General features: G+C 43.9%; 1 long non-coding RNA gene across 1 annotated transcript; it reads left to right on the top strand.

The window, feature by feature from the left end:
* The first annotated feature begins 10318 nt into the window (after window positions 1-10318).
* Window positions 10319-10810, top strand: LOC130099493 (uncharacterized). The gene is made up of 3 exons (XR_008808395.1): window positions 10319-10390; window positions 10515-10634; window positions 10718-10810. It is a non-coding gene; the product is annotated as an uncharacterized LOC130099493 (long non-coding RNA).
* The last annotated feature ends 14165 nt before the right edge of the window (window positions 10811-24975 follow it).

The following is a 24975-nucleotide window of genomic DNA, read 5'->3' as shown; positions in this document are numbered from 1 at the left end:
TGATGGGAAGTTGACAGTATCCAACAATGTCCCAGCTGAAGAGTCTAGCCATCTCCCTGCTGGGGTTGATGGGAAGTTGACAGTATCCAACAATGTCCCTGCTGAGGTTGATGGGAAGTTGACGGTATCTAATAATGTCCCAGCTGAGGAGCCTAGCCATCTCCCTGCTGAGGTTGATGGGAAGCTAACAGTATCCAACAATGTCCCAGCTGAGGTTGATGGGAAGCTAACAGTATCCAACAATGTCCCAGCTGAGGTTAATGGGAAATTGGCAGCATCCAACAATGTCCCAGCTGAAGAGTCTAGCCATGTCCCTGCTGAGGTTGATGGAAAATTGGCAGCATCCAGACAAGTCCAAGCTGAGGTTGATGGGAAGCTAACAGTATCCAACAATGTCCCAGCTGAGGTTGATGGGAAATTGGCAGCATCCAGCAATGTCCCAGCTGAGGAGTCTAGCCATCTCCCTGCTGAGGTTGATGGGAAATTGGCAGCATCTAGCCATGTCTCCAATGAGGTTGCTGGAAAGTGGACCGTATCCAACAATGTCCCAGCTGAAGAGTCTAGCCATCTCCCTGCTGAGGTTGATGAGAAGCTAACAGTATCCAACAATGTCCCAGCTGAGGTTGATGGGAAGCTAACAGTATCCAACAATGTCCCAGCTGAGGTTGATGGGAAATTGGCAGCATCCAGCAATGTCCCAGCTGAAGAGTCTAGCCATGTCCCTGCTGAGGTTGATGGGAAATTGGCAGCATCCAGCAGTGTCCCTGCTGAGTTTGAAAGGAAGCTCACTGAGGCCAGCCATGTCCCTGTTGAGGTTGATGGGGAGTTGACGGCAAATGTCCAAGCTGAAGAGTCTAGCCATGTACCTACTGAGGTTGATGGGAAATTGGCAGCATCCAGCAATGTCCCCGCTGAAGAGTCTAGCCATGTCCCTGCTGAGGTTGATGGGAAGCTAACAGTATCCAACAATGTCCCAGCTGAGGTTGATGGGAAGCTAACAGTATCCAACAATGTCCCAGCTGAGGTTGATGGGAAGCTAACAGTATCCAACAATGTCCCAGCTGAGGTTGATGGGAAATTGGCAGCATCCAACAATGTCCCAGCTGAAGAGTCTAGCCATGTCCCTGCTGAGGTTGATGGAAAATTGGCAGCATCCAGACAAGTCCAAGCTGAGGTTGATGGGAAGTTCACAGTATCCAAAAATGTCCCAGCTGAGGTTGATGGGAAATTGGCAGCATCCAGCAATGTCCCAGCTGAGGAGTCTAGCCATCTCCCTGCTGAGGTTGATGGGAAATTGGCAGCATCCAGCAATGTCCCAGCTGAGGAGTCTAGCCATCTCCCTGCTGAGGTTGATGGGAAGCTAACAGTATCCAACAATGTCCCAGCTGAGGTTGATGGGAAGCTAACAGCATCCAACAATGTCCCAGCTGAAGAGTCTAGCCATGTCCCAGCTGAAGAGTCTAGCCATGTCTCCAATGAGGATGCTGGAAAGTGGACAGTATCCAACAATGTCCCAGCTGAGGAGTCTAGCCATGTCCCTGCTGAGGTTGATGGGAAATTGGCAGCATCCAGCCAAGTCCCTGCTGAGGTTGATGGGAAGTTGACAGTATCTAATGCCCCAGCTGAAGAGTCTAGCCATGTCTCCAATGAGGTTGCTGGAAAGTGGACAGTATCCAACAATGTCCCAGCTGAGGAGTCTAGCCATGTCCCTGCTGAGGTTGATGGAAAATTGGCAGCATCCAGACAAGTCCAAGCTGAGGTTGATGGGAAGCTCACAGTATCCAAAAATGTCCCAGCTGAGGTTGATGGGAAATTGGCAGCATCCAGCAATGTCCCAGCTGAAGAGTCTAGCCATCTCCCTGCTGAGGTTGATGGGAAATTGGCAGCATCCAGCAATGTCCCAGCTGAGGAGTCTAGCCATCTCCCTGCTGAGGTTGATGGGAAGCTAACAGTATCCAACAATGTCCCAGCTGAGGTTGATGGGAAATTGGCAGCATCTAGCCATGTTTCCAATGAGGTTGCTGGAAAGTGGACTGTATCCAACAATGACCCAGCTGAGGTTGATGGGAAGCTAACAGTATCCAACAATGTCCCAGCTGAGGAGTCTAGCCATCTCCCTGCTGAGGTTGATGGGAAATTGGCAGCATCCAGCAATGTCCCAGCTGAGGAGTCTAGCCATCTCCCTGCTGAGGTTGATGGGAAGCTAACAGTATCCAACAATGTCCCAGCTGAGGTTGATGGGAAATTGGCAGCATCTAGCCATGTCTCCAATGAGGTTGCTGGAAAGTGGACAGTATCCAACAATGTCCCAGCTGAGGAGTCTAGCCATCTCCCTGCTGAGGTTGATGGGAATTTGGCAGCATCTAGCCATGTCTCCAATGAGGTTGCTGGAAAGTGGACAGTATCCAATAATGTCCCAGCTGAAGAGTCTAGCCAAGTCCCTGCTGAGGTTGATGGGAAGTTGACAGTATCCAATAATGTCCCACCTGAAGAGTCTAGCCATGTCCCTGCTGAGGTTGATGGGAAATTGACAGCATCCAGCCATGTCCCTGCTGAGGTTGATGGAAAATTGACAGCATCCTGCCAAGTCCCTGCTGAGGTTGATGGGAAGTTGACAGTATCCAACAATGTCCCAGCTGAAGAGTCTAGCCATCTCCCTGCTGGGGTTGATGGGAAGTTGACAGTATCCAACAATGTCCCTGCTGAGGTTGATGGGAAGTTGACGGTATCTAATAATGTCCCAGCTGAGGAGTCTAGCCATCTCCCTGCTGAGGTTGATGGGAAGCTAACAGTATCCAACAATGTCCCAGCTGAGGTTGATGGGAAGCTAACAGTATCCAACAATGTCCCAGCTGAGGTTAATGGGAAATTGGCAGCATCCAACAATGTCCCAGCTGAAGAGTCTAGCCATGTCCCTGCTGAGGTTGATGGAAAATTGGCAGCATCCAGACAAGTCCAAGCTGAGGTTGATGGGAAGCTAACAGTATCCAACAATGTCCCAGCTGAGGTTGATGGGAAATTGGCAGCATCCAGCAATGTCCCAGCTGAGGAGTCTAGCCATCTCCCTGCTGAGGTTGATGGGAAATTGGCAGCATCCAGCAATGTCCCAGCTGAGGAGTCTAGCCATCTCCCTGCTGAGGTTGATGGGAAATTGGCAGCATCTAGCCATGTCTCCAATGAGGTTGCTGGAAAGTGGACCGTATCCAACAATGTCCCAGCTGAAGAGTCTAGCCATCTCCCTGCTGAGGTTGATGAGAAGCTAACAGTATCCAACAATGTCCCAGCTGAGGTTGATGGGAAGCTAACAGTATCCAACAATGTCCCAGCTGAGGTTGATGGGAAATTGGCAGCATCCAGCAATGTCCCAGCTGAAGAGTCTAGCCATGTCCCTGCTGAGGTTGATGGGAAATTGGCAGCATCCAGCAGTGTCCCTGCTGAGTTTGAAAGGAAGCTCACTGAGGCCAGCCATGTCCCTGTTGAGGTTGATGGGGAGTTGACGGCAAATGTCCAAGCTGAAGAGTCTAGCCATGTACCTACTGAGGTTGATGGGAAATTGGCAGCATCCAGCAATGTCCCCGCTGAAGAGTCTAGCCATGTCCCTGCTGAGGTTGTTGGGAAGCTAACAGTATCCAACAATGTCCCAGCTGAGGAGTCTAGCCATCTCCCTGCTGAGGTTGATGGGAAATTGGCAGCATCTAGCCATGTCTCCAATGAGGTTGCTGGAAAGTGGACAGTATCCAATAATGTCCCAGCTGAAGAGTCTAGCCAAGTCCCTGCTGAGGTTGGTGGGAAATTGGCAGCATCCAGCAATGTCCCAGCTGAGGTTGATCCGAAGTTGACAGCATCCAACAATGTCCCAGCTGAAGAGTCTAGCCATGTCCCTGCTGAGGTTGATGGAAAATTGGCAGCATCCAGCAATGTCCCAGCTGAGGTTGAGGGGAAGCTCACAGTATCCAACAATGTCCCAGCTGAGGTTGATGGGAAATTCGCAGCATCCAGCAATGTCCCAGCTGAGGTTGAGGGGAAATTGGCAGCATCTAGCCATGCCTCCAATGAGGTTGCTGGAAAGTGGATAGTGTCCAACAATGTCCCAGCTGAAGAGTCTAGCCATGTCCCTGCTGAGGTTGAAAGGAAGCTCACTGAGGCCAGCCATGTCCCTGCTGAGGTTGATGGGGAGTTGACGGCAAATGTCCCAGCTAAAGAGACTAGCCATGTCCCTGCTGAGGTTGATGGGAAGTTGGCAGCATCCAGCAATGTCCCAGCTGAGAAGTCTAGCCATCTCCCTGCTGAGGTTGATAGGAAATTGGCAGCATCTAGCCATGTCCCAGCTGAAGAGTCTAGCCATGTCCCTGCTGAGGTTGATGGGAAATTGGCAGCATCCAGCAATGTCCAAGCTGAAGAGTCTAGCCATGTCCCTGCTGAGGTTGATGGGAAGTTGACCGCATCCAGCAATGTCCCTGCGGAGCTTGATGGGAAGCTTACAGTATCCAACAATGTCCCAGGTGAAGAATCTAGCCATGTCCCTGCTGAGGTTGATGGGAAGTTGACAGTATCCAGCCAAGTCCCAGCTGAGGTTGATGGGAAGCTAACAGTATCCAGCAATGTCCCAGCTGAGGTTGAGGGGAAATTGGCAGCATCTAGCCATGTCTCCAATGAGGTTGCTGGAAAGTGGACAGTATCCAACAATGTTCCAGCTGAAGAGTCTAGCCATCTCCCTGCTGGGGTTGATGGGAAGTTGACTGTATCCAACATTGTCCCAGCTGAAGAGTCTAGCCATGTCCCTGCTGAGGTTAATGGAAAATTGGCAGCATCCAGCCAAGTCCCAGCTGAGGTTGATGGGAAGCTAACAGTATCCAACAATGTCCCAGCTGAGGTTGATGAGAAGCTAACAATATCCAACAATGTCCCAGCTGAGGTTAATGGGAAGCTAACGGTATTCAACAATGACCCTGCTGAGGTTGATAGGAAGTTGACCGCATCCAGCAATGTCCCTGCCGAGCTTGATGGGAAGCTAACAGTATCCAACAATGTCCCAGCTGAAGAATCTAGCCATGTCCCTGCTGAGGTGGATGGGAAGTTGACCGCATCCAGCAATGTCCCTGCGGAGCTTGATGGGAAGCTCACAGTATCCAGCAGTGTCCCAGCTGAGGTTGATGGGAAATTGGCAGCATCCAACAATGTCCCAGCTGTAGACTCTAGCCAAGTTCCTGCTGAGGTTGATGGGAAATTTGCAGAATCCAGCCATGTCCCTGCTGAGGTTGATGGGAAGTTGACAGTATCCAGCAATGTCCCAGCTGAAGAGACTAGCCATGTCCCTGCTGAGGTTGATGGGAAGTTGGCAGCATCCAGCAATGTCCCAGCTGAGGAGTCTAGCCATGTCCCTGCTGAGGTTGATGGAAAATTGGCAGCATCTAGCCATGTCCCTGCTGAGGTTGATGGGAAGCTCACAGTATCCAACAATGTCCCAGCTGAGGTTGATGGGAAATTGGCAGCATCCAGCAATGTCCAAGCTGAAGAGTCTAGCCATGTCCCTGCTGAGGTTGACGGGAAGTTGACCGCATCCAGCAATGTCCCTGCGGAGCTTGATGGGAAGCTAACAGTATCCAACAATGTCCCAGCTGAAGAATCTAGCCATGTCCCTGCTAAGGTTGATGGGAAATTGACAGTATCAAGCCAAGTCCCAGCTGAGGTTGATGGGCAGCTAATAGTATCCAACAATGTCCCAGCTGAAGAGTCTAGCCATGTCCTTGCTGAGGTTGATGGGAAATTGGCAGCATCCAACAATGTCCCAGCTGAAGAGTCTAGCCAAGTCCCTGCTGAGGTTGATGGGAAGTTGACAGCATCCAGCAATATCCTAGCTGAACAGTCCAGCCAAATCCCTGCTGAGTTTGAGGGGAAATGGACTAAATTTGCCAGACTTGAGCACAAACACACAAAATTGATTTAACTTTCAGATCTTGATTTTAGTCAATAAAACCAGCTATTTTTCTGGAAAATATCTGTTCTCTTTTGTTTGATTCATCTTTTGCATAACGTGTCCTAATGAATCTCTAATGTCTTCAAAAAAATTGAACTGGACTGTTTGCGCTGCTCAATATATGGAGTTTATTAACGCTTCTTCAGCAAAGTGTAGCTTTACTACAAACAGTGGAGATGTATTTAAATGTGTCTAAGAATGCTTGTGCACAGGCATGTATAAGGGATATAGTCAACTACTGGCCAGGCAGCAGAATACAGTGTTTTTAGTTGCTTTTGTTGATCTGTGAATTTGGATGTCTTGTAACTGTGATGTTGTCTGTATGTGAAACCTCAACATACCTTTTAGTATTTTGTTGTCAATAAAATGCACCCTAAAACTGCATTTAAAAATTGGCACAATGTGGTTTTTGGGTGAGTATTGCATGTCCCTGTGCAGAATGTGAAGTCACCTTTATGAAGCGCTTTATACAAGTTGTTTCAAAACAGATTTACAATGATAACAGGAAAATTGTGCATTTCAGCTTAAGTCAGTTCAGTGTTGATTCAGTTCAGTTGAAAAGATAAATTATTAAATTAATTTCATCTGTAAAGCAGTTACAAAAAAAATGTCATCCAGTTCAGTTTTCATACAGCATTGTTGTCAGATCATTAATATTGTTGAATATTACTTGTTGCTTAAGGCTTTCCGGTATTGTTGGTAACATGCTGTTGCCCAAGCTTTTTAGGTACTGGCAACATGCTTGTTGCCTTGGCTCACTCGGGTAACTGCAAAAAAAAAAAAAAAACATTCAGATTTGCGCTCAGTTTATGTTGGGGGATATTGGCATATGGTTTTGTTTTGGGGGGTTATTGCTGCTCTCCCTGCTCTTATGCATGTTAGGCTGCATGGATGCGCAGGGAGTTCTTGCCCAGAACGGAACCATACCGCCAATCCAAACTGTACGCTAATTGTCAATCGTATTTGACGATAGTTGTCCTGACAGGAATCAGACGCCATTTTTCTTAGGGTGCAACGAGTACATAAGGATTTATAGGAAGTGTTCCCGGTTCCGGCTGACATAATCTATGCAGTCTAACATTGAATTATAAAAATTGATAATATGTTGTGTATGCTAGGTCAAAGAGATGTGTGATTTTAGTCTAGATTTAAACTGACAGAGTGTGTCTGCTTCCCGGACAATGGTAGGAAGACTGTTCCAAAGTTTTGGTGCTAAATAGGAAAAGGATATACCGCCAGCAGTCGATTTTGATATTTTAGGTATTATCAACTCTCCGGAATTTTGATATCGTAATAGACGTGAAGGTTATAATGCGTTAAGAGCTCGCTCAAGTACTGGCTAAACCATTTAGTGCTTTGTAAGTAATCAGCAATATTTTAAAATTTATACAATGTTTAATAGGGAGCTGTGGTGGCAAATAAGTTTCTATCTAAGAGACAAACATGTACCAATTGTCTTTAAAGATTATTTATTCCCTTGAAAGGAACGGTCAGCAATCATACAGTCACACAGAGTGGCTGCAGACTGTGACAATGTGAGGAGGGCATCCTTCCTTCTTTATAGTCCCTACCCTGCCTCCCCAAGGTTATTTCTCTAAGCCAAATGAAGATATGCCTTAGCCATAACTAACACTTTGTTAGATTTGCTTATCTTATAGTGGAGGCCCTCTGTCTCGGTCATACACATAAGCCACGCATTACTTTTTGTCAAGTCACTTATACAAGGTCATACAGATTATTCTGTTCTGACCAATTGCGTAGCTTGAGCTAAGGCTTAACAGACTTAGCATACAATTTGAAAAAAAGAACTCCAGAAAGCAGTCTTCATAACTTTAGTGACTTTACTGGTGATTCACTTCTCAATATTTTTTCTGTAAAACTACTAACAATTAGAAAAATATGTATGAACTTAATGTTCACATTTACATACACATCAGCTAAACATTACGGTTTGATTTTGAACACAGTTCCTTTTACATCATTTTAAGTAATATACACAGAGAAATTATATTCAAATTATATTATGCACAAACAGAAGAGAAATTAGCATGTCAGTACGCGCCAAACATAGCACGTTACCAATAACACGAATCAGGTGTGCTTATAACAAATATATAACAATAATCTCTATCTAATCATTCTTAAACACTTTAAATCACTATTTAGTGTAAAAATTGCACTTATACAGACATATATTTCCAAGGTTTAAACGATCGAATCAATAGCCGACGATAGAAACTGCGTGCACGTTGTTCTTGACCGCGTTTTTTGAACCGAAAGTAAACTATAAAGATAGTGCAGTACCTTAAATGTCCAGTGGGAGGCGGAGAAGAAACACAGCTAGACATAAGCTACAGCACACACATACATACATTCATTAGGTTTTAGTAACAGTTCATTGTTCTATCAATGTAGCAGAGAATCATGGGGCTCCACATGCAATCCTCGTGCATTTTATTACCTTAATCTAATTAACATTATGTGTCTAAGGTTCTATGAATATAAGAAAATGATAACATGTAGAACATATTACATTTCTTCCACATGAGCCAATGAAGTGTTGACAGAACGGGGCTAATATGGTCATTCTTCCTGGTTCTGGTAAGAACTCCAGCTGCTGCGTTTTGGACCAGCTGTAGTTTGTTTATCAACGTGCAGGGCAACCACCCAGTAGAGCATTACAATAATCTAGCCTTGATGTCATGAACGCATGAACTAGCTGTTCCACATTTGTCATTAATAGCATATGTTGTAATTTAGATATATTTTTAAGATGGAAGAATGTCAAGTCAAGTCATCTTCATTTATATAGCGCTTTTAACAATGTAGATAGTTTCAAAGCAGCTTTACAGAGATAAACATACAATTTACGGTAACAGAGATTGTTTTGACTTTATAGTGATTTTTGAATAATGTTATTTCCAGCTAAAGTTAGTTTTGATTGATTCTCTTCCAGCAAAATTATCATTTGTTATCAAATTAGGGGGCACTAAGACGACGGCGTTCTCTCTAAACAGACTTTAAACTCGAACCTGTGACCTGATGGCGTTCACATGCGCATTAAGAATTGATTCTATAGTTATATTCGTTTGAATATATGTGCGCAGGTTTGTAATTTCCCTACAAACAATTCCTAAACAAACTACTTGTCTTGCCTATACATTAGATAAAGAATTTTGTTTTATTTTATCACTTCGGGGTGCGTGAACCGGATTTTCAACAACGCTTTATCTGTAGAGTGGGAAAGGGATCCTCCATAGCGAGAGGATAGTTGACACTTCAGCACTGCATTGTCATCAGGTCCAGGCGAAGCTCCTTCAAATGTGGTTTTTCAGATACTAGAAACGTGACTTTCAAATGAAAGATTGGTATCAAAGAGCTCACCCAGGTTCCTTACCGACGGAGACTTGACAGAGCAGCCATCAAGTGTTAAGACAGTATACAAAAAAATGTATGAATATTATGTTCATATTTACTTACACATAACCAGCTTAACATTAAGTCAGTCAGCTCAGAAAAATAAAATTACTTTCAAAATTATTTTTCTGATTATACTGGCAGAATGTGTTCTTGTGTTCAGCATAAACTCATGATGATTTTTTAGACAACAAGACTTAATATATAATGTCATCTTGATTCTCAAGTAAATGTATCTTGATTTAAGAATGTTTAGAGACTCAGGAAGAAAATCTTTTTTTTTTGTAGTGTAATATTCATGACAAACAACTTTGATTTGTGCACTGCTTGCAGAATAGTGCTCTGGTTAAAGTAGCAACAGTACTATCTTGACTACATTTTTTTTAATGTTTGACAGTAGTTTTTAAAATAAAGTAGCGTAATGAGCTAAATAATTAATTTACTTTGTTTGACTCTTTTGACACTTTCCCTCTTTATTTATCTGTTTAGATGTTGTCACTTAAATTCAACTTAGTTGTTTTTGTGTCTGAGAAATGGTCTAGTTTAATAGAAAAAAAACATATAATCTGATGTGTTAAGGAAAGATAAAATTAGCAAATTACAATAGTGATTTTTCAACCAACCAATGAGTGCACGGGAATGTTAACGAGCAGATCCTCTGTCACTAATTTCACTGTAACAATCCCAGGTGATGAAAATCTGTGTTTTTTTAAAAGCCCTGGCTTGAAGACTGTTTTTAGAAAGCATAGAGAGGATGGTGATTGTTTCATCTGTAATCAAGATGGCAATTTCAAACTTTTTGTTTTTGGTCTTTTTGTGTCACCAACTGGTGCCCAATGGTAAAGCTGTTTTCACTTTAGTGTAATGTTTCAAATGTGAAATACATTTGTAATGTTTTTCTTTTTTAACCTTACATCTTGTTTTCAGGATTTGCCTCTCCAGTTGGGCGTCATTTTTACCAGACTGATATTGAACAAGCACGCTTGGAGAGCAAAGGTTTGTAACTATTATATAGTGGTTAACATTGTGCTTTTTTTTTTTTTTTTTTACCCTATCCAAAGTTAACTTTAACGGGGCCTGATTACTTGTATTCAAGTTAGTAATACATTTTATTTTCCAGATGGTCCCTTGTCTGTCCCTTGTGTGAACAGACAAAATCCAACATGGCCAGTGGTAGTGAAATGTAAAATGGCTGTTGAGATGTCTTTGCCGAATGCATCTGGGCTAACTATCCAAAAAGGTGAGTTTTGTGCTGATGCTTTGAGGTTGACACAGACACTGAGGAAAGAGAACTTTTTTTTTTTTTAAACCAATATTCTTTAGGCATTGATTGGAAATTGATGGAGACCAACCCTCTTCCTGCTGAGGTGGATGAGAAGTTAACCGCATCAAGCCATGTTCCCGCTGAAGAGTCTAGCCATGTCCCTGCTGAGGTTAATGGGAAGCTCACTGAGGCCAGCCATGTCCCTGCTGAGGTTGATGGGAAGCTAACAGTATCCAACAATGTCCCAGCTGAAGAGTCTAGCCATGTCCCAGCTGATGTTGCTGGAAAGTGGACAGTATCCAACAATGTGCCAGCTGAGGTTGATCGGAAGCTCACTGAGGCCAGCCATGTCCCTGCTGAGGTTGACGGGAAGTTTACAGCATCCAGCAATGTCCCAGCTGAAGAGTCTAGCCATGTCCCTGCTGAGGTCGATGGGAAATTGGCAGCTTCCAGCAATGTCCCCGCTGAGGTTGAAGGGAGGCTCACTGAGGCCCGCCATGTCCCTGCTGAGGTTGATGGGAAGTTGACAGTATCCAACAATGTCCCAGCTGAGGTTGATGGGAAGTTGACCGTATCCAGCCATGTCCCTGCTGAGGTTGATGGGAAGTTTACAGCATCCAGCCAAGTCCCTGCTGAGGTTGATGGGAAGTTGACAGCAACCAGCAATGTCCCCCCAGAAGAGTCTAGCCATGTCCCTGCTGAGGTCGATGGGAAGTTGACCACATCCAGCCATGTCCCTGCTGAGGTCGATGGGAAGTTGACCACATCCAGCAATGTCCCTGCTGAGGTTGCTGGAAAGTGGACAGTATCCAACAATATCCCAGCTGAAGTGTCTAGCCTTGTACCTGCTGAGGTTGATGGGAAATTGGCAGCATCCAGCAATGTCCCCACTGAGGTTGCTGGAAAGTGGACAGAATCCAACAATATCCCAGCTGAAGTGTCTAGCCTTGTACCTGCTGAGGTTGATAGGAAATTGGCAGCATCCAGCAATGTCCCTACAGAGGTTGACAGGAAATTGGCAGTATCCAACAATGTCCCAGCTGAAGAGTCTAGCCATCTCCCTGCTGAGGTTGATGGGAAGTTGACAGTATCCAGCAATGTCCCAGCTGAGGAGTCTAGCCATCTCCCTGCTGGGGTTGATGGGAAGTTGACAGTATCCAACAATGTCCCTGCTGAGGTTGATGGGAAGTTGACAGTATCTAATAATGTCCCAGCTGAGGAGTCTAGCCATCTCCCTGCTGAGGTTGATGGGAAGCTAACAGTATCCAACAATGTCCCAGCTGAGGTTGATGGGAAGCTAACAGTATCCAACAATGTCCCAGCTGAGGTTGATGGGAAGCTAACAGTATCCAACAATGTCCCAGCTGAGGTTGATGGGAAGCTAACAGTATCCAACAATGTCCCAGCTGAGGTTGATGGGAAATTGGCAGCATCCAACAATGTCCCAGCTGAAGAGTCTAGCCATGTCCCTGCTGAGGTTGATGGAAAATTGGCAGCATCCAGACAAGTCCAAGCTGAGGTTGATGGGAAGCTCACAGTATCCAAAAATGTCCCAGCTGAGGTTGATGGGAAATTGGCAGCATCCAGCAATGTCCCAGCTGAGGAGTCTAGCCATCTCCCTGCTGAGGTTGATGGGAAATTGGCAGCATCCAGCAATGTCCCAGCTGAGGAGTCTAGCCATCTCCCTGCTGAGGTTGATGGGAAGCTAACAGTATCCAACAATGTCCCAGCTGAGGTTGATGGGAAGCTAACAGCATCCAACAATGTCCCAGCTGAAGAGTCTAGCCATGTCCCAGCTGAAGAGTCTAGCCATGTCTCCAATGAGGATGCTGGAAAGTGGACAGTATCCAACAATGTCCCAGCTGAAGAGTCTAGCCATGTCCCTGCTGAGGTTGATGGGAAATTGGCAGCATCCAGCCAAGTCCCTGCTGAGGTTGATGGGAAGTTGACAGTATCTAATGCCCCAGCTGAAGAGTCTAGCCATGTCTCCAATGAGGTTGCTGGAAAGTGGACAGTATCCAGCAATGTCCCAGCTGAGGAGTCTAGCCATGTCCCTGCTGAGGTTGATGGAAAATTGGCAGCATCCAGACAAGTCCAAGCTGAGGTTGATGGGAAGCTCACAGTATCCAAAAATGTCCCAGCTGAGGTTGATGGGAAATTGGCAGCATCCAGCAATGTCCCAGCTGAAGAGTCTAGCCATCTCCCTGCTGAGGTTGATGGGAAATTGGCAGCATCCAGCAATGTCCCAGCTGAGGAGTCTAGCCATCTCCCTGCTGAGGTTGATGGGAAGCTAACAGTATCCAACAATGTCCCAGCTGAGGTTGATGGGAAATTGGCAGCATCTAGCCATGTCTCCAATGAGGTTGCTGGAAAGTGGACAGTATCCAACAATGTCCCAGCTGAGGAGTCTAGCCATCTCCCTGCTGAGGTTGATGGGAATTTGGCAGCATCTAGCCATGTCTCCAATGAGGTTGCTGGAAAGTGGACAGTATCCAATAATGTCCCAGCTGAAGAGTCTAGCCAAGTCCCTGCTGAGGTTGATGGGAAGTTGACAGTATCCAATAATGTCCCACCTGAAGAGTCTAGCCATGTCCCTGCTGAGGTTGATGGGAAATTGACAGCATCCAGCCATGTCCCTGCTGAGGTTGATGGGAAATTGACAGCATCCTGCCAAGTCCCTGCTGAGGTTGATGGGAAGTTGACAGTATCCAACAATGTCCCAGCTGAAGAGTCTAGCCATCTCCCTGCTGGGGTTGATGGGAAGTTGACAGTATCCAACAATGTCCCTGCTGAGGTTGATGGGAAGTTGACGGTATCTAATAATGTCCCAGCTGAGGAGTCTAGCCATCTCCCTGCTGAGGTTGATGGGAAGCTAACAGTATCCAACAATGTCCCAGCTGAGGTTGATGGGAAGCTAACAGTATCCAACAATGTCCCAGCTGAGGTTAATGGGAAATTGGCAGCATCCAACAATGTCCCAGCTGAAGAGTCTAGCCATGTCCCTGCTGAGGTTGATGGAAAATTGGCAGCATCCAGACAAGTCCAAGCTGAGGTTGATGGGAAGCTAACAGTATCCAACAATGTCCCAGCTGAGGTTGATGGGAAATTGGCAGCATCCAGCAATGTCCCAGCTGAGGAGTCTAGCCATCTCCCTGCTGAGGTTGATGGGAAATTGGCAGCATCCAGCAATGTCCCAGCTGAGGAGTCTAGCCATCTCCCTGCTGAGGTTGATGGGAAATTGGCAGCATCTAGCCATGTCTCCAATGAGGTTGCTGGAAAGTGGACCGTATCCAACAATGTCCCAGCTGAAGAGTCTAGCCATCTCCCTGCTGAGGTTGATGAGAAGCTAACAGTATCCAACAATGTCCCAGCTGAGGTTGATGGGAAGCTAACAGTATCCAACAATGTCCCAGCTGAGGTTGATGGGAAATTGGCAGCATCCAGCAATGTCCCAGCTGAAGAGTCTAGCCATGTCCCTGCTGAGGTTGATGGGAAATTGGCAGCATCCAGCAGTGTCCCTGCTGAGTTTGAAAGGAAGCTCACTGAGGCCAGCCATGTCCCTGTTGAGGTTGATGGGGAGTTGACGGCAAATGTCCAAGCTGAAGAGTCTAGCCATGTACCTACTGAGGTTGATGGGAAATTGGCAGCATCCAGCAATGTCCCCGCTGAAGAGTCTAGCCATGTCCCTGCTGAGGTTGTTGGGAAGCTAACAGTATCCAACAATGTCCCAGCTGAGGAGTCTAGCCATCTCCCTGCTGAGGTTGATGGGAAATTGGCAGCATCTAGCCATGTCTCCAATGAGGTTGCTGGAAAGTGGACAGTATCCAATAATGTCCCAGCTGAAGAGTCTAGCCAAGTCCCTGCTGAGGTTGGTGGGAAATTGGCAGCATCCAGCAATGTCCCAGCTGAGGTTGATCCGAAGTTGACAGCATCCAACAATGTCCCAGCTGAAGAGTCTAGCCATGTCCCTGCTGAGGTTGATGGAAAATTGGCAGCATCCAGCAATGTCCCAGCTGAGGTTGAGGGGAAGCTCACAGTATCCAACAATGTCCCAGCTGAGGTTGATGGGAAATTCGCAGCATCCAGCAATGTCCCAGCTGAGGTTGAGGGGAAATTGGCAGCATCTAGCCATGCCTCCAATGAGGTTGCTGGAAAGTGGATAGTGTCCAACAATGTCCCAGCTGAAGAGTCTAGCCATGTCCCTGCTGAGGTTGAAAGGAAGCTCACTGAGGCCAGCCATGTCCCTGCTGAGGTTGATGGGGAGTTGACGGCAAATGTCCCAGCTGAAGAGACTAGCCATGTCCCTGCTGAGGTTGATGGGAAGTTGGCAGCATCCAGCAATGTCCCAGCTGAGAAGTCTAGCCATCTCCCTGCTGAGGTTGATAGGAAATTGGCAGCATCTAGCCATGTCCCAGCTGAAGAGTCTAGCCATGTCCCTGCTGAGGTTGATGGAAAATTGGCAGCATCCAGCAATGTCCCAGCTGAAGAGTCTAGCCATGTCCCTGCTGAGGTTGATGGAAAATTGGCAGCATCTAGCCATGTCCCTGCTGAGGTTGATGGGAAGCTCACAGTATCCAACAATGTCCCAGCTGAGGTTGATGGGAAATTGGCAGCATCCAGCAATGTCCAAGCTGAAGAGTCTAGCCATGTCCCTGCTGAGGTTGATGGGAAGTTGACCGCATCCAGCAATGTCCCTGCGGAGCTTGATGGGAAGCTTACAGTATCCAACAATGTCCCAGGTGAAGAATCTAGCCATGTCCCTGCTGAGGTTGATGGGAAGTTGACAGTATCCAGCCAAGTCCCAGCTGAGGTTGATGGGAAGCTAACAGTATCCAGCAATGTCCCAGCTGAGGTTGAGGGGAAATTGGCAGCATCTAGCCATGTCTCCAATGAGGTTGCTGGAAAGTGGACAGTATCCAACAATGTTCCAGCTGAAGAGTCTAGCCATCTCCCTGCTGGGGTTGATGGGAAGTTGACTGTATCCAACATTGTCCCAGCTGAAGAGTCTAGCCATGTCCCTGCTGAGGTTAATGGAAAATTGGCAGCATCCAGCCAAGTCCCAGCTGAGGTTGATGGGAAGCTAACAGTATCCAACAATGTCCCAGCTGAGGTTGATGAGAAGCTAACAATATCCAACAATGTCCCAGCTGAGGTTAATGGGAAGCTAACGGTATTCAACAATGACCCTGCTGAGGTTGATAGGAAGTTGACCGCATCCAGCAATGTCCCTGCCGAGCTTGATGGGAAGCTAACAGTATCCAACAATGTCCCAGCTGAAGAATCTAGCCATGTCCCTGCTGAGGTGGATGGGAAGTTGACCGCATCCAGCAATGTCCCTGCGGAGCTTGATGGGAAGCTCACAGTATCCAGCAGTGTCCCAGCTGAGGTTGATGGGAAATTGGCAGCATCCAACAATGTCCCAGCTGTAGACTCTAGCCAAGTTCCTGCTGAGGTTGATGGGAAGTTGACAGTATCCAGCAATGTCCCAGCTGAAGAGACTAGCCATGTCCCTGCTGAGGTTGATGGGAAGTTGGCAGCATCCAGCAATGTCCCAGCTGAGGAGTCTAGCCATCTCCCTGCTAAGGTTGCTGGGAAATTGTCAGCATCCAGCAGTGTCCCAGCTGAGGTTGAGGGGAATTTGGCAGCATCTAGCCATGTCTCCAATGAGGTTGCTGGAAAGTGGACCGTATCCAACAATGTCCCAGCTGAAGAGTCTAGCCATGTCCCTGCTGAGGTTGATGGAAAATTGGCAGCATCTAGCCATGTCCCTGCTGAGGTTGATGGGAAGCTCACAGTATCCAACAATGTCCCAGCTGAGGTTGATGGGAAATTGGCAGCATCCAGCAATGTCCAAGCTGAAGAGTCTAGCCATGTCCCTGCTGAGGTTGATGGGAAGTTGACCGCATCCAGCAATGTCCCTGCGGAGCTTGATGGGAAGCTAACAGTATCCAACAATGTCCCAGCTGAAGAATCTAGCCATGTCCCTGCTAAGGTTGATGGGAAATTGACAGTATCAAGCCAAGTCCCAGCTGAGGTTGATGGGCAGCTAATAGTATCCAACAATGTCCCAGCTGAAGAGTCTAGCCATGTCCTTGCTGAGGTTGATGGGAAATTGGCAGCATCCAACAATGTCCCAGCTGAAGAGTCTAGCCAAGTCCCTGCTGAGGTTGATGGGAAGTTGACAGCATCCAGCAATATCCTAGCTGAACAGTCCAGCCAAATCCCTGCTGAGTTTGAGGGGAAATGGACTAAATTTGCCAGACTTGAGCACAAACACACAAAATTGATTTAACTTTCAGATCTTGATTTTAGTCAATAAAACCAGCTATTTTTCTGGAAAATATCTGTTCTCTTTTGTTTGATTCATCTTTTGCATAACGTGTCCTAATGAATCTCTAATGTCTTCAAAAAAATTGAACTGGACTGTTTGCGCTGCTCAATATATGGAGTTTATTAACGCTTCTTCAGCAAAGTGTAGCTTTACTACAAACAGTGGAGATGTATTTAAATGTGTCTAAGAATGCTTGTGCACAGGCATGTATAAGGGATATAGTCAACTACTGGCCAGGCAGCAGAATACAGTGTTTTTAGTTGCTTTTGTTGATCTGTGAATTTGGATGTCTTGTAACTGTGATGTTGTCTGTATGTGAAACCTCAACATACCTTTTAGTATTTTGTTGTCAATAAAATGCACCCTAAAACTGCATTTAAAAATTGGCACAATGTGGTTTTTGGGTGAGTATTGCATGTCCCTGTGCAGAATGTGAAGTCACCTTTATGAAGCGCTTTATACAAGTTGTTTCAAAACAGATTTACAATGATAACAGGAAAATTGTGCATTTCAGCTTAAGTCAGTTCAGTGTTGATTCAGTTCAGTTGAAAAGATAAATTATTAAATTAATTTCATCTGTAAAGCAGTTACAAAAAAAATGTCATCCAGTTCAGTTTTCATACAGCATTGTTGTCAGATCATTAATATTGTTGAATATTACTTGTTGCTTAAGGCTTTCCGGTATTGTTGGTAACATGCTGTTGCCCAAGCTTTTTAGGTACTGGCAACATGCTTGTTGCCTTGGCTCACTCGGGTAACTGCAAAAAAAAAAAAAAAACATTCAGATTTGCGCTCAGTTTATGTTGGGGGATATTGGCATATGGTTTTGTTTTGGGGGGTTATTGCTGCTCTCCCTGCTCTTATGCATGTTAGGCTGCATGGATGCGCAGGGAGTTCTTGCCCAGAACGGAACCATACCGCCAATCCAAACTGTACGCTAATTGTCAATCGTATTTGACGATAGTTGTCCTGACAGGAATCAGACGCCATTTTTCTTAGGGTGCAACGAGTACATAAGGATTTATAGGAAGTGTTCCCGGTTCCGGCTGACATAATCTATGCAGTCTAACATTGAATTATAAAAATTGATAATATGTTGTGTATGCTAGGTCAAAGAGATGTGTGATTTTAGTCTAGATTTAAACTGACAGAGTGTGTCTGCTTCCCGGACAATGGTAGGAAGACTGTTCCAAAGTTTTGGTGCTAAATAGAAAAAGGATATACCGCCAGCAGTCGATTTTGATATTTTAGGTATTATCAACTCTCCGGAATTTTGATATCGTAATAGACGTGAAGGTTATAATGCGTTAAGAGCTCGCTCAAGTACTGGCTAAACCATTTAGTGCTTTGTAAGTAATCAGCAATATTTTAAAATTTATACAATGTTTAATAGGGAGCTGTGGTGGCAAATAAGTTTCTATCTAAGAGACAAACATGTACCAATTGTCTTTAAAGATTATTTATTCCCTTGAAAGGAACGGTCAGCAATCATACAGTCACACAGAGTGGCTGCAGACTGTGACAATGTGAGGAGGGCATCCTTCCTTCTTTATAGTCCCTACCCTGCCTCCCCAAGGCTATTTCTCTAAGCCAAATGAAGATATGCCTTAGCCATAACTAACACTTTGTTAGATTTGCTTATCTTATAGTGGAGGCCCTCTGTCTCGGTCATACACATAAGCCACGCATTACTTTTTGTCAAGTCACTTATACAAGGTCATACAGATTATTCTGTTCTGACCAATTGCGTAGCTTGAGCTAAGGCTTAACAGACTTAGCATACAATTTGAAAAAAAGAACTCCAGAAAGCAGTCTTCATAACTTTAGTGACTTTACTGGTGATTCACTTCTCAATATTTTTTCTGTAAAACTACTAACAATTAGAAAAATATGTATGAACTTAATGTTCACATTTACATACACATCAGCTTAACATTACGGTTTGATTTTGAACACAGTTCCTTTTACATAATTTTAAGTAATATACACAGAGAAATTATATTCAAATTATATTATGCACAAACAGAAGAGAAATTAGCATGTCAGTACGCGCCAAACATAGCACGTTACCAATAACACGAATCAGGTGTGCTTATAACAAATATATAACAATAATCTCTATCTAATCATTCTTAAACACTTTAAATCACTATTTAGTGTAAAAATTGCACTTATACAGACATATATTTCCAAGGTTTAAACGATCGAATCAATAGCCGACGATAGAAACTGCGTGCACGTTGTTCTTGACCGCGTTTTTTGAACCGAAAGTAAACTATAAAGATAGTGCAGTACCTTAAATGTCCAGTGGGAGGCGGAGAAGAAACACAGCTAGACATAAGCTACAGCACACACATACATACATTCATTAGGTTTTAGTAACAGTTCATTGTTCTATCAATGTAGCAGAGAATCATGGGGCTCCACATGCAATCCTCGTGCATTTTATTACCTTAATCTAATTAACATTATGTGTCTAAGGTTCTATGAATATAAGAAAATGATAACATGTAGAACATATTACATTTCTTCCACATGAGCCAATGAAGTGTTGACAGAACGGGGCTAATATGGTCATTCTTCCTGGTTCTGGTAAGAACTCCAGCTGCTGCGTTTTGGACCAGCTGTAGTTTGTTTATCAACGTGCAGGGCAACCACCCAGTAGAGCATTACAATAATCTAGCCTTGATGTCATGAACGCATGAACTAGCTGTTCCACATTTGTCATTAATAGCATATGTTGTAATTTAGATATATTTTTAAGATGGAAGAATGTCAAGTCAAGTCATCTTCATTTATATAGCGCTTTTAACAATGTAGATTGTTTCAAAGCAGCTTTACAGAGATAAACATACAATTTACGGTAACAGAGATTGTTTTGACTTTATAGTGATTTTTGAATAATGTTATTTCCAGCTAAAGTTAGTTTTGATTGATTCTCTTCCAGCAAAATTATCATTTGTTATCAAATTAGGGGGCACTAAGACGACGGCGTTCTCTCTAAACAGACTTTAAACTCGAACCTGTGACCTGATGGCGTTCACATGCGCATTAAGAATTGATTCTATAGTTATATTCGTTTGAATATACACTCACCGGCCACTTTATTAGGTACCCCATGCTAGTAACGGGTTGGACCCCCTTTTGCCTTCAGAACTGCCTCAATTCTTCGTGGCATAGATTCAACAAGGTGCTGGAAGCATTCCTCAGGGAGTTTGGTCCATATTGACATGATGGCATCACACAGTTGCCGCAGATTTGTCGGCTGCACATCCATGATGCGAATCTCCCGTTCCACCACATCCCAAAGATGCTCTATTGGGTTGAGATCTGGTGACTGTGGAGGCCATTTTAGTACAGTGAACTCATTGTCATGTTCAAGAAACCAATTTGAAATGATTAGAGCTTTGTGACATGGTGGAAGTAGCCATCAGAGGATGGGTACATGGTGGCCATAAAGGGATGGACATGGTCAGAAACAATGCTCAGGTAGGCCGTGGCATTTAAACGATGCCCAATTGGCACTAAGGGGCCTAAAGTGTGCCAGGAAAACATCCCCCACACCATTACACCACCACCACCAGCCTGCACAGTGGTAACAAGGCATGATGGTTCCATGTTCTCATTCTGTTTACGCCAAATTCTGACTCTAACATCTGAATGTCTCAACAGAAATCGAGACTCATCAGACCAGGCAACATTTTTCCAGTCTTCAACTGTTCAATTTTGGTGAGCTCTTGCAAATTGTAGCCTCTTTTTCCTATTTGTAGTGGAGATGAGTGGTACCCGGTGGAGTCTTCTGCTGTTGTAGCCCATCCGCCTCAAGGTTGTGCGTGTTGTGGCTTCACAAATGCTTTGCTGCTTACCTCGGTTGTAACGAGTGGTTATTTCAGTCACTGTTGCCCTTCTATCAGCTCGAACCAGTCTGGCCATTCTCCTCTGACCTCTGGCATCAACAAGGCATTTCCGCCCACAGAACTGCCGCTCACTGGATGTTTTTTCTTTTTCGGACCATTCTCTGTAAACCCTAGAGATGGTTGTGCGTGAAAATCCCAGTAGATTAGCAGTTTCTGAAATACTCAGACCAGCCCTTCTGGCACCAACAATCATGCCACGTTCAAAGTCACTCAAATCAACTTTCTTCCCCATACTGATGCTCGGTTTGAACTGCAGGAGATTGTCTTGACCATGTCTACATGCCTAAATGCACTGAGTTGCCGCCATGTGATTGGCTGCTTAGAAATTAAGTGTTAACGAGCAGTTGGACAGGTGTACCTAATAAAGTGGCCGGTGAGTGTATGTGCGCAGGTTTGTAATTTCCCTACAAACAATTCCTATACATTAGATAAAGAATTTTGTTTTATTTTATCACTTCGGGGTGCGTGAACCGGATTTTCAACAACGCTTTATCTGTAGAGTGGGAAAGGGATCCTCCATAGCGAGAGGATAGTTGACACTTCAGCACTGCATTGTCATCAGGTCCAGGCGAAGCTCCTTCAAATGTGGTTTTTCAGATACTAGAAACGTGACTTTCAAATGAAAGATTGGTATCAAAGAACTCACCCAGGTTCCTTACCGACGGAGACTTGACAGAGCAGCCATCAAGTGTTAAGACAGTATTCTAGGTTATTACGTGAGGAAGCTTTTTGTCCAATAATTAGAATCTCTGTTTTTTCAGAATTAAGTAGTAGGAAGTTACTAGTCACCCAGTTTTAATATCAGCTATGCAGCTAAGTTTCATCGGGGTGTGAAGAAATATAGAGCTGAGTATCAAGTTAATAACTAATGATCTTTGCAACGGAAGTGAACCAATCAATCAAAACTAACTTTAGCTGGACAATAACTTTTTTCTAGAGCTGTAAATCCAAAACAATCTGTTTATGTAATTTCCTATTATCACTGTAAAGCTGCTTTGAAACAATCTATATTGTTAAACGCACTATATAAATGAAGGTGACTTGACTTGACTATCATCAGCATAACAGTGAAAACTAATGCCATGCTTCCTAATGATATCTCCTAAGGGTAGCATGTACAGGGTGAAAAATCAATGGTCCTAGTACTGAGCCTTGTGGTACTCCATACTGAACTTGTGATCGATAAGACATCTACTGCTACAAACTGATAATGGTCAGATAAGTATGATTTAAACCATGCTAATGCAATTCCACTAATGCCCAACATCATTTTTGAGTCTATTTAAAAGAATGTTGTGGTCAATGATATAAAATGCAGCACTAATATCGAGTAACACAAATAGAGAGATACAACCACGATCGGATGATAAGAGCAAATCATTTGTGACTCTGATGAGAGCTGTCTCAGTACTATGGTACGGTCTAAATCCGGACTGGAAATCCTCACAGACATGGGCGTCAGTTTGGTTTGAAATGTGCTGGGGACAGAGACGAATTCAGAAGTACATTTTCAGAAGTGCTGGGTACAATAACGCATTCATTTTTCTTTCTCTTTCAAGGCAGGTCATGTTTTGAAAGATGATGACCTGTAGCTTACTAATGTAAATAAAAAAAATGTATACAAAAAAAGAAAGCCTTAAGTTTTCAAGTCCTCAATTCACAACAATATGCATACATCCAATCTACATCAGGCATTTTGACCAAAATTTGAAAGCATCCAATCCTCATCATCACAACTATTCCCTAATTCAGCAATAGATTCAAGCAATAATTAAACAAGATACTGACTACTCCACGATCATCTTCACCAATGCTTGCTGTACGAACGCAAACTGTAACTAGCTAAGTTGGTGGCTAAGGCTAACATTAATTGCAAGAGAAGAGTTAAAACATATCGCGTCTTACCTTTGTGTCAGTGGTCTGCAGATCCATGCTGTGTACAACAACATCTATTTGTTCTACAGGTTATCACTTTGATATGTTATAGTCCATGGCACTAGCAACCTGGTATGTTGCTTTATACGGTATGAAGGCTAAAATGACTTGCTCGTCTATGATTCCTTGGCCAGAAATTCTCTGCCTTAAAAGACCCGCCACTAAATGTCAGAGCTGTATAATTTTTACCATACCATCACACTTGAAACCCATATTGTTTCCAAAAAATACCAATTACTTAATATTAATTATTACATTTACGTTTTGGAGAAAAGAAGAGAAGATATTACAAGAACTGCTGTAGACTGTTGGGTGTACACCACATAAAACCACATTAAAACGAAACAGGACAAAATCAATTAGTTATCAATCTTTTTAAATTTGTTTTATTAGGAACAGGAACTAAGTGCAGAAGTAAATTAAAGGTCCCGTTCTTCGCAATTCCATTTTTCAAACTTTAGTTAGTGTGTAATGTTGCTGTTAGAGCATAAATAATACCTGTAAAATTATAAAGCTCAAAGTTCAATGCCTAGCGAGATATTTTATTTAACAGAAGTCCCCTTTCAAAGCATACAGCGAACGGCCGGTTTGGACTACATCCCTCTACTTCCTTTTTAATGACGTAACTAGAACAGTTTTTTTACTAATCTCCGCCCACAGGAATACACAAACAAAAGGGGGCGTGGTCTTGTTGCGCTCCCACGGAGAAGAAGCACTTCAGCAGCGCATGCATCTCCAATTTATGGTAAAAGGCGTGATGTTTCCGTGCAACGTGCGATAAGCTGCTGTCGAATCACAACACAGGAACCGCTGGCACAATTAGAACTCATTACGTATTTCTGAAGGAGGGACTTCATAGAACAAGGAAGTCATCGGGCCATTTTTTGGACAGTGAAAACAGCAGTATACAGATAAGTAATTTGTGTGAAAAATACTGTGTTTTTTTACACGCGAAACATGAACACATGTTATATTGCACACTGTAAACACAATCAAAGCTTCAAAAAAACATGAAGAACGGGACCTTTAAAGGCAGGAACTGGTGGAAGACAGTGAAGAGGTGAGGTACCACATTCAAAAACAGAAACAAAGTCCTAAAAGGAGAAATCCAGGCATTATAAATTTATTTATTTTTAAATCACAATAAAAATTAGACAGGGTAAAATCAGTCAAGTTACCATCCATCTTCACTGTATTGTTTACATTTTATCAGGGACAAGAACTTAGTGAACATCAGGAACTGGTGGACAATGAAGAGGTGAGGTCAACACACAACTGAAAAAAATGACGGGTACAGGTTAATGAACAACAATACATTGAAAGAAGTTACATTACATTTGGTTTATATCAGGAACAGGTCCCAGGTCCATCTGATAGAAAGAAAGACAGGCAGGAACAGACTGATGAGCATGACGAGGTGAGGTCTGCACATATCTGGAGAAAAAAACTATACAATTCAAATAAACAGCAACAATAATCTTAAAACAAGCGACATTAAAAACTGCATTCTGTTTGCCATACATAAACTTCAAACTCTGGCATACTTTTACAGCACATGCAACCACAGACTGAAGCTGAGTGTGTTCAAGAACAGAGCACAGATGAAGTGCAGGAGAGATTCATGAACAAAATCAAACAAATCTATTAAAGAACAAAATCTGTGTCTGTGTGTGTGTGTCTGTGGCACCCTTGCATTGTTGCATCATAAAGAGCCAGCTGGGTTTGTTAAGTAGGCCCAGAGCCGTAGGCCTAATCAGAACACTGGCACCTGACGGGGTCGTAAAGTAATCAGTAGCGGGACCACCTATGAGGACGGGCATGCACACTTGCTATGGATGGGTATGCACTAGTAACACATAAAACAGAAACCTCCTCAATCATCCATCCTTCGAAGGATTAATCCATGGAGTTGATTTCTTGCACATGGAATAAACCTAGACAGAAAAAGTATTTAGTCTAGTAGTAGGTTTATTCTATGTACATGTTAACAAGTCTATATGGATTAACCCTTTGAAAGATGTGAAATGAGTAGGATAGACACTTACAAAACCTCTACATAAACCTACTAGTCTACACCACTAACTACACTTCAAGAATTATTTACACAAATAACTATTTACACAGCACACACTGT

This window comes from Rhinichthys klamathensis, unplaced genomic scaffold, assembly GCF_029890125.1.
Source record: "Rhinichthys klamathensis goyatoka isolate OS25496 unplaced genomic scaffold, OSU_Roscu_1.1 h1tg000230l_1, whole genome shotgun sequence".
Taxonomy (NCBI): Eukaryota; Metazoa; Chordata; class Actinopteri; order Cypriniformes; family Leuciscidae; genus Rhinichthys; species Rhinichthys klamathensis.
Note: the sequence above shows the minus strand (reverse complement) of the source record. Positions and strands in the feature narration are given on the sequence as shown.